The sequence below is a fragment of the Gavialis gangeticus genome, unplaced genomic scaffold (assembly GCF_001723915.1).
Source record: "Gavialis gangeticus isolate Ggan-Ray unplaced genomic scaffold, GavGan_comp1, whole genome shotgun sequence".
Lineage (NCBI taxonomy): Eukaryota > Metazoa > Chordata > Crocodylia > Gavialidae > Gavialis > Gavialis gangeticus.
The window spans coordinates 20760260-20770731 of record NW_017728996.1 but is presented as its reverse complement, the minus strand read 5'-3'; the positions used below and the strand labels follow the sequence as shown (position 1 = coordinate 20770731).

The window sequence follows — 10472 nt, the reverse complement described above, 5'->3', positions numbered from 1 at the left end:
GTGGGTCAGATGTATCTAAGCACATTATGAAAGACATTATGCAAAACTCAGTGAACTTGCAATATTCTTCAGACCATTCAAAGTTCTGCATGATTCACATAATACTTTAATAATCTTTTAAAACAAATTTTATGGTCTAAAAAGTCAAAAGTAGTCTAAAATAGTTATCATCTGATGGCTGTTAACAAGTTTTGAGACTTGGTTCCTAGTAGACAGACATTCACATCCAAAAAACAACATCCTACTGGCACGAGTTGGGATTTAACCCCTACAGAAGCCCCTGAGGATCGAATGTGTGCTTTTGCTTATTTTTATGCTAAGTGATTTGAGATGGGGACTCTCTCATGCTCAGTATAAGTGAACTGCTTAAAACAGTAGGGCTAGACACTGATTGGGGCTTCCAGGTACTACTGGCACACCAGTAATACTATAATTGAATGCATGTGGAGACTGAATTCTTTTCTCACTCCCAAACAGGATGCCAGAACCAGGATGGGGTGGTAATGGGAAAGACTATCTGGTGCTTAGCTAAACAGAAGACTTTGTTCTCCAGGGTTCTTGATGTGTCACTGTTAATGAGTATTACAGATTCACTTACACTTTTTATTATAGCTTTAAATAGATGACTTGTTTTTTAATTAAGAAAAAGTAAGTTATTTCTCTTGAAATTAAACTGTGTAAAGTAAATGTTGAAAATATTGTGGGAGAGGTTGGGGGCTAGTTTAATTGCTTTGTCTGCAATGAATGTTCTGATCACAGCTGATTTTAATAGGAAGACAACATACAATAGCCAGTGCTGTATATTAAGTTCATATCAAACTCAGAATAAGAGCTTACTCCAGATTTAAAGCCTGATATGAACCAGATCTATTCAAAGGAAATGAAGTTCTTATTTCTCTTATTGTTCTGGCTTCAACAGAGAATAAAAACCAAACACTTGAGTATATTTATGCTAACAGATCAAGACACCTGAAGGAGAGAAGATGTCAGTGTGGCAGGCCCCAACCTTATAACCCGTTTTTTTGGGAGGAGTGAAAACCCCTCTACCAAACTCCCAGGCTTTAACTGGCAGTGTAGGCATAAACATCCTCCTCTTGCAGCAGCTCAGGAAGAAAGGCAGGTTATCTCCTTAAGCCAGCTTCTCTCAGTTCATGATTCATTTCATTCCTGAATTCCACACTACCTTTTTGTAAGGAAAAATATGGGGACTGATCATAAGGAGCTTACTTTCCTTTCAGCTGGCAGACTTACAGGTTGATCACAAAAGCTGACTCCTTGAAGTGTCTTTATCAATACTGGATGCTACTCTCAAGTTAATGATATTTATCCTCCTCCAGCTAGATCCATAACAAGCTTGATAATCTCATTCCAACAGCTATACCACCCCCTCCTTACATTAGACGAGGTTAAAGCAGAAAAATGACTGTTGTTTGTCCAGGAATGCTTAAACAGAAGGGCAAAGAGTTATTGTTAAAGGCTTTTTACTCCCTCCAATGCACCCCTGCTTTAGGTAATGACTAACTAGGGGAGGTAAAGCTTCACTCGACTCACCATACGCTTTGCCTATGCATGATTTCCCCTGTGCATTCTGGGTATGATGACAACCAAGTGGGGTGGGCATCTGTGCCAGAGTGTGTGTTCCTTACCCCGGCCAGGTCTCCAAATTCCTGTACTGAGCTGATCGAGCATGTACATCTCAGGAAGTTCATTATCATGAGGAAGCCCTGCCAGAATGGAAAAATCTGCCACAAGATGATTTTTTTTTTAATTAAGGTGATTTGTAAGGTGAGCTGAAGGTCTGCTTCAATCACTGCTGCCAACAAGTTAATTTGAGGAGGCTGGAGACTTGCTTTTGTTTTAATGCTAACATATATCTTTAATGTTTTGCTGCCAGTCATGGCTGTGTTAGGAAAGTACTTCTAGGTGGTAAGAACAGGTAGCAGTAAAGAAAATGGGTACAGCAGAAAAAGGGATAAACGATTCAGTCAGCCTTTAAAAGTTACTTTTATCCTGGCTTTATTTGGGCCTTGTCTAGACTACGAGAATGAGCCATTTTTAAGAACGCACTATGTAACTAAGTGTGTCCATGCTAGATGGAAAATAGCTTCAAAACAGCTAACACCTCTTCAAACATGAGGAAACAAAGTCTGAAGGTGTTAGGGAACAATAGCATTGTAGTGCTGGAAGAAATTGCAAAAGGTCAGTTAGATCATCTGCCTGCCCCAAGGCAGGATCAATATCTTTTGTATTTGTATTTTTTTATATATATTCTATATCTTTTGCTGCTGAGAAACCATATGACATTCCTGCTGTGTGACGTAATGTTACCCCAGCTGCAGTGCAAATGCTGATGCAGTAACTGCAGCAGGGGCAGGAAATCACTCTGGTTTCTCCTTTCAAAAGACAGGAGTCTCTGATACACACTGAAATAAACATTCCCTTTTACAGCCCAGACCTCACTGGAGTGAGGCTGCGCATCAGTTATCAGTGCTGTGTGTCGTCTGTTGCTGTAGATAAAAAATCTTTTAAAATCAGGCAACTTCTAATTTGCTGTGGGCCATCCCATCTTCAATTACACTTGCTCCTGAAACCTCCCTTTGATCAACTAACTGCTAACCCTTTCTCTCCATTTGTGCAGGTGGCAACTGTGCCCATGATTGCGTGCACCTGCTAGGGACAGATTAGTTTACACCAGAGTAATTCTCTAGTCATGGTCTCAGCCCCCCACTTGGGTTTTTCATGTTGTTAGTGAGGCATGAAACCATTTTATTTTTTCAGAGGTGTTTCAGTGGGACTTACCAATTTTTGTTTTTCCTGATTAAAATGAAATGTAGCCTATGCAGCTACCGTGTTGTTTCTTCACTATATCATGAGGTGAAAGTGTTTGTAACAGGGCAAAAGGGTGGATACGGAGTAAAGTTAGCATGTTTATATTTATGGTTCCTAATAATCTTTACTAGGCTTGATAGTGGAAGCAATTTCGAAGGTAAACTGCTTATTAAAATTGCTTCTGTTGCATTTGTCCATACTCTGTAATTGAGGCAGATTAGCCAGGAGCTAGCGAAGCTTTTGCTAACTGATTTAATCCATGAAGGCTCAGTTGCTTTCCTGAAGTACTGCTGCAGCTAAATACAGACCCAGGAACAGACGAGGAGTCTGGAGTCAATAGGAGGCCAATGTGCACATCTCTGTCCCTATACACAGTGCATCTCTTAAAGGAACAGTGCATGCCCATTTGGTTTTGAAGGATGCATACACCATGTAATCAACGTATCTTTTGAATGCAAACATGTAAATCAGTCCCTAGGAATCATACCACAAATGCCCAAATATGTTATATAAAAAAAGGAAAGTACTAGCAATAAATAATGACAAGGTAGTTTACTTGATGAAGGCTGAATTAGCAAGGTAATACTGTACTGAAATTTGCCTGGTTATACATGGTACTGGGAGGAAAGCGATGAGCAACATGCATTGAAGTTTCATTTTTTTTTTTGGAGGGGGGGTTGTATGTTTGTATACAAAACTTAAAAAAAACCCTTTGCGATGTGATTTTTTTTTTCTTAATAAATGCAGACATAGACCAGTAGAGGGCATACACATCTCATTAAATGGAGGCACATAAATGCTAATTAATAAATCTAGAGGACAGGAGGGCTATACCTGTGTCTACAATAATCCCAAAGTGCTTATTGAATTGAAACACAGAAACAGCTCACTGCAACAGACTCATATTATCTCCTCTTTCTTACAAAAGGCAGGAAGCGTGGGGGGGTATGAAGCACATATTTGGAATTACATAATCCATAGTTAAACTGTGATTATCATTCATGTTCATGCTTAGTCAGATTGTGGCACTGATTAGGGTTGACTAGACGGTTACTGTACCTCCAGGTTTTTTCCATCGTACTGCATCTGCTGGCTCTGAACATTAAACTCCCATCCTTGGGCCAAGTGACTTGTGTTATACATCAGGCCTGTAGTGAACTGGAGGAAACAGAAGAGAGAGTCAGCAGTTTTCATAATGTATTAGCATGGTAGTATTGGGAAATGTGACCTTAAAAGTGAGGCTGTTTGCATTTTAGAAACCGAATCAAAGATAAATTGTATAGTAGAATCTCCAGTTTTATTCTGCCTGATGCACTTGCAGTACATTTCATAATCTTCATAAAAGAGAAAATGAATTGGAGAAATAGGCTGTTTTATGATAATATCCCATATGTTATCAGATTCATGCAGGCAGAATCACACTAATGAAGAGAAATTGTAGTTTCTGTAGGGCTTGCAGGCCTCGCTTAGGCAGATTAACAGTGGATGCTGTAAGAGGCAGCACCCGGTTGGTAGGCTGCCCAAGAACCAATCAATGCAGGCTGGAGTCAAAGGGACTGTGAGTCTGATTCCCAACAGTTTCATTTCAGAATAGGAATGATTGTATCCATCAATATTCCTTGTTAAGGCATAATTTAGGTTCGTAGTAAGAACCCACCCATTTTGGAAGGCCCAAGCTGAGCAGTACCAAAAGCAGTGATTCTACGTGCTGAACAGGGGAGAGATGGGTGGTTAATTTTAGCTGCTGACCTGATTCCATGCTGAATGACAAATATCTCCAGGAATCCTCAAGGGCCAATCAAACGCTGCATTAGTGAAGCTGTTGGAAAAGTGCATTTAATTTTACACAGGGTGCTGCCTTTAAGAAAGCAATTATGATTTTTAGCTCTCAAAAGCTCTGACTCCTTCAGATTGATTTCAATTAGTGCAAGGATGAAACGACATCCTATTTGAATGCTGCTAAAATTGAGGTCTATTGTATATTTAACATGGCATGCTCCCATGTTCTGAATCATCCTGATTCTCTACACCTCAATATTTCCACTGCTAGGAAAGCAGATGTGGTGCAGAAATTCAAACAACTAAGGTCCTCTTGCACCTGCAAATACAAAAGTCAAGATCAGAAAATGAAGCAAATACACACAATTTCTTTCTTATTTGAGAATCTGCTTCACAAAGTAGGATCTTTCTTGTTCTATTGGGGTTTTGTGTTTGGGGCAAGATGCTTGTAATGATTAGATAAGGCACTTTTTTCCGGAGGAAATAACTTGTTGTCAAGGCCCTGGAATATGATTCAAGGTATCCAGGTTCTGTTCTCAGCTCTGCCACTGCCTTTCCCTTTGACTTAGGAGAAGTCATCTGGACTTAGATCCTCAAATACCTTTGAGAATCTGAGCCTTAGGCCCTGATTCAACAAAGTACTCAAGCATGTGCTTAAATCCCATTTTAACCTGAAGCATTGAGCAAGTGCTTTGCTGAATCAGAGACCTAATCTACTCTCACCTTCTAATCTGTATAACAGGGGTGATGATAATTCCTTCCTCTAACATTTCTCTTCATTTTATGTTCTTTAAGGCAGAGACTTTCTCTTGCTATGTGTGTGTCCAGCACCTGGCACAATCTCGCCCTAGCTGGCAAGCGATACCATAATGCAAAATACATTCTCATCACCTTTATCAAATGGAGATTGGAGTGTAGCTTAAATGGGGGGCCTGCATTCATGCCACAAGAAGTAAAATGTGGCCATCCATGGTAGCCTTTACCCTTAGAGCCAAATCATTAGGAATTGGGATGGTGGCAATTGAGAATTTCTTTCTCTTGTGTAGGAATAAGAAAACCAGGCCCCACTGGGTAACGATAGGAATAAAGGTGGGGAGAACCAAAGAAATTGGTGCTTCCCTGCTGGCTGGTTCTAGATGCACTAGTTAATGTGAAAATTAGTCTCTCTGAAGAGAAAATTAACAGTACAGCAGAGGGCTAATGACAAATTAAGGTGGCCTTTAGCCAGAAACTAAACACTAAATTGTCCTGTATTGTCCAGGGGTTCAATTAAAAAGAGTAATGCCTCCTTCAGCACTAAATGACATGCAGTACTAAATGTATAGTAGCATAGTCAGTTGATCTATTTGTGCTTAGTTCTGCTTCTGTTAGTTTACGTTGGTGATGTTTCGATCCAGGACTGTGGTTCAGGCCCATCACTCCATGATCACACTGATTGATTTAAAAGGTCAAAGCTAAAGATAATTTTGCCACTTCTCTGCTGCCCACTTTTGAGAGAAATGACTGAACCCAAATGCCATGTGGACTGAATTTGTTTTCTATCATTGGCAGCTGACTGAAATCTCATACATATGTCTGTATTGGCTTTTTATTTTCACTTGTCTCTGAATCTGTCCAGTGATTAGTTTGTTGACAGATGGCTTTTGTCTTCAGTACGGTATAGTGACTAGACACTCTAAGTGTCCCCAAAGAGGCCCTGGCATTTGTCTGCTGGACAATGAAAAACACCCTGGCATTTTCTGCCTTCGCTGAATCTGCCTTTCATTTATGTAAGATCTATTAAATTCCTTTGAGGAGAGAGACAGAAATGTTAAAGTGATTCTTCTAGCAAAAGCAACTACCTAAAAATGGTAACTTCTGCATGAGTCTTGCTGCTCAGAGTCCTATATGCTTGCTTTAGCGAGTAAAATGGTTGTGACCACTGTTTGGAATTGACCTGGCAAAGTAAGAGAGAAAGACAGATGTGTATCCATGTGCATTATAGGGTTTACTGAGTTCCAGTCACCTACCTGCACAAACTTTTGAGGCTCTGAGACTGAACAAGCAACACAGAGGGCATGATAAGAAGATAGCAGGGTTACACAGACATAAGCCAGGGCTGGTAAAACATTTACCTAGTGGTGATGGGCAAGGAGAAAAGAATTTCATTTCCTAGGTGGAGTTTTCAAGGTTGAAAAGTGGAAGGGGAAAAAATCTGTTAATGCGTAAACTAAGCACACTTGACATGGCATCACTGAAACACAATAAATGTGAGTCCCCAGGGTGCTATTTTTGGTCCCTTTTCAGAAAGGAAGTGCAGTTCAAGAACCCTATAATTTAAAAGGCCAGGTAATTACTCACCTAGTGTAACAAGCTTTCCAAGAACAACATCCCTTCCTTATGGAGCTTTTCAAATACAATCAGACCCTGTTTCAGGTAATGTTATAGATGCAAAACAGCTCACCTGAATAATTCCTTAAGTGAACCCTCCACTGACACAGCTGGATAAAAGGAATAAATTCCCTTGGATAGACAGCAATTTTGCACACATCTACCCTGCATCCTGTTTTCACCAGACTCCCTAGCTTTATAGTGTGAATGGATTGTTTTGTATTTCAGCTTCTAATACGACTCATAAGCCTATTCCAGCATTTATGAATTGGAAACTCAGTTAAAATATTATTTGTAATGTACCTAGTAATGAGTGAGCAAAATACCTACTACAGGGTATTCACCATTGGCATAATGCTCTTAAGACCACTGTCTAATTAGTTAAATATTTACCAGGAGGACTATCTCTATATGAAATAAGAACTTGAATGAATGATGAGTAAAGTTATTTTGTAAATATCTCCTTCTTTAAAAAATCATGCAATTAGTATGCTATCAGGGAATCCTAGAGAATCGTAGAGAAGCAGGGCTGGAAGGGACCTCCAGAGGTCATCTAGCCCAACCCTGTGCCTGAAGCAGAATCATCCCAACCCAAACCATCCTATACAATCCATAATCTAAACTCTACATATGACTGTTGTCGACCCTGACACAACACAGACCTAACACCCTAACTTGCCACAGGTAAAGCAGAGGAACCATGGCAGCCAATGCTCTGTATCAATGAAATGATATGCTCAAGAGATCTTGGGTGTATGGCCATGCCCCCTGCTACAGAAGAAGGCAAAATTCCCCACTGTCCATATCAATCTGATCCTGGGGTAAAATTCCTTCCTGACCCCAAATATGGTGATCAGTCAGACTCTGAGCAGACAGGCAAGACCCTCTAGTTGGGACTCTTCAACTTTGGTCCCAGCAGGAGCACTGTCATACCCCGTTATTCACTGAACTCTTAAAACTGTCTGAATAACGAAACTAATGAAATGCCAAAATCATTAGATACAGTGTTTAGGCCTGGCTAAATAATATTCAATTATAAAGTCATTTTTAGAGGAGTTTCATATCAAACAATCAGCATTTATAGTTGCTGGCTCAATTTTTTTAAAGTGTTTTCCTTATATTTATGCTGTGTGTGTGTGTGTAGGCACAGGGCTTGTGTGTGGGATGGGGAGGGTGTCTTTTATATCTCATATGTAAATTTAAGGTGACTAGGTGGTGCTGGGAATCACTGTTGAATTGAAATCTGATTTAGTCCCTCGTGGCTACCTGTCTGCAGTCATAAAAGCATGATATAAATCGGTATGACTGTTGGTCTTAGCTCAGTACTGGGTAAGTAGAAGGTATTGGGGTCAGGACTGAGTGTGATTTTGGAAAGCTGAGCATAGATGAAGGGAGAGAGACCATATCATGTCACAATGTCCCTTGGGACAGTAGTGTCGCTTAAGGGAAAAGACATGGCTTGCCAACATGCAAGGTCAAACTTCTGTGTTGCAGATGGTGAAAGCTGTGTCTTTGACATCCATATGTAGCTTCTTGTTCTACAAGACCTCCTGGCACCAGCAACACAGCTTGCTTAGTTGCTCTACCACCAGAGACACACAGAGGACCTCACCTTTCGAAGACTTGAGGGCAGGGGTAGGCAAAATACGGCCTGCAGGCCACATCTGGCCCACCAATTGATTCTATCCAGTCCATGGGCAGGCAGCACAGGCAGTGGCTCTGGCTCCAGCTCTGGCCTCTGCTGGCACTTCAGGGGACACTGCTCACCTGCCCACCTGACCCCGTGCATTAGGCACTGGGTGAGCTGTACTTGGGCCCTAGCACCCTTGTTCAGGCCAAGCCAGTGGTGCCGCACCTGGCAAGAGGTAGCGGGAGCTGCCCCAGGTACTAGTACCATGGTGCTGGCACTGTGCACCTGTGCACGGAGGTACCGAAGCTTCCTGACAGGTGAAGCCTCAGTCCCGACCCCGGCCCTGGTCCCACCTTGCTCCATGCAGCACCATGAGCCAGCCCAACCACCTGCTGCCTCCTGGCTGCAGACAGTGTCACTCCCATCCTGTCTGCCTAGGTGCCCCCGGAGCCCTGAGGCTGGGGCTTCTCTTGGGGAAAGGGGGAACCCCCGGCTACAAGTGGGCACAGCCTGCATGGCACTGGTGTGCAGCTGGGGCAGGCTGGAGAGGGCTGCTGGGCTTCTCCAGGTTTTGTGGGGGCAAGTGTGGGTAGGAAGAGGTGGGAGCCAGGCAGGTTTAGGGTGCTGGCAGCTGTTGAGGGGTGTGCCAGGGTGTAGGCTGAGGCAGGAGCTTCCTTGGGATTTGGGGGGTGGCTGGGTGGTGGCAGGGTTCTGCTGGGGGTGGAGGCATCTTCCCTTGGCCAAGTGTCCTGCTGGCTAATTTTGGTTCCTTTGGAAGAGAGACTTATTTTGAGCTCTATTGCAATCATCTCTATATATATACACTACTCAAAAAAGCATAAATCAGAACAAAAAATATTTTTGAAATAAAATATTGTATAGTAGATATTTGATTTTTAGCATATGATTTGTCTTTTGTCTATAATTTGTTAAAATGATATCTTTACCATAAATTTTGTGTGTGCAGCCCTCAACAGTTCACCAAAACTTATTAAGTGGCCCTCCAGATGCAATGATTGCCCACCCCTACTCTACGGCGTGGAGTGAAACAGCACTAACTTGAGCAGCAAACAGCAATGTTGCATTCCCCAGTCCAGAGGGGGATGTACTGCATGGAGAGACTGTTCCCAGGTACTCTTCTCCTCAAGCTGGTCGTGCCCCTTTATTTCATACATTACTATGGAGATAGCAGCACTTAGCTAAACACATTTATGCCCAGCTGCTGAAGCAGAGCAGTATAAGGCCTTTCTGCCTGGTTCTGCACATCACATACAGCCTTTGAGTTCAGTATTCACCCCAATTTAAATTGTATGATATGTTTCACTGACCCATTAAAAAAAGAGACTACTTGAAATGTGAAATCATATTTGAATGCATCTTTTCTATATGCTATTTTTGTTGCAATATGTGGAATCCATACATACACAGGAACAAATGTTTATTCAAGTACAAGAATAATGTAAAAATATATCCTAATGTTGGGGTCAGTCCAGCCAACTTTAATGTACCCTTAAATATATGAATGTAGATCCATATACATAAATAATTTATATAGCTAATTGCCAGTAGGTGGTGGTATGTATATTTCAGAGAAGTTTTTAAGTTTGCAATGCCAAATATTTAATGTTTGAGATAATTTATAAAGATTCTGTGATCTTTAATGTATGATCTAAAAAAAAAAAAAAAAGAATTCACAGCTTTGAATTCAGTCCCTGATCCCACCGATTTTAGCAGTTCTAGTTCACAAACATCATCCCATCACTAAAGGCATATTTTGATTTTCTTTTTGAAGCTTGTGGACAAACCTAACTGGCAACATTTTAAACGGTGCCAATTAGCACAAGCCCTAAGAATTCAAGTTCAT

General features: G+C 41.4%; 1 long non-coding RNA gene across 3 annotated transcripts in view; it reads right to left on the bottom strand.

Annotated features, from left to right (window-relative positions):
- Positions 1-767: 767 nt before the first annotated feature.
- LOC109288540 overlaps positions 768-10472 on the bottom strand; it is a 45823-nt gene continuing 36118 nt past the window's right edge. The window contains exons 3-5 of one of the 3 annotated variants that reach the window (XR_002095180.1): positions 3889-4927; positions 1647-1724; positions 768-1183 (exon numbers count right to left, since the gene is read on the bottom strand). This is a non-coding gene — a long non-coding RNA (uncharacterized LOC109288540). Of the gene's footprint in view, positions 1725-3563; positions 4928-10472 lie in introns of those variants that run through there. The other 2 variants (XR_002095179.1, XR_002095178.1) reach the window with 2 other exon arrangements.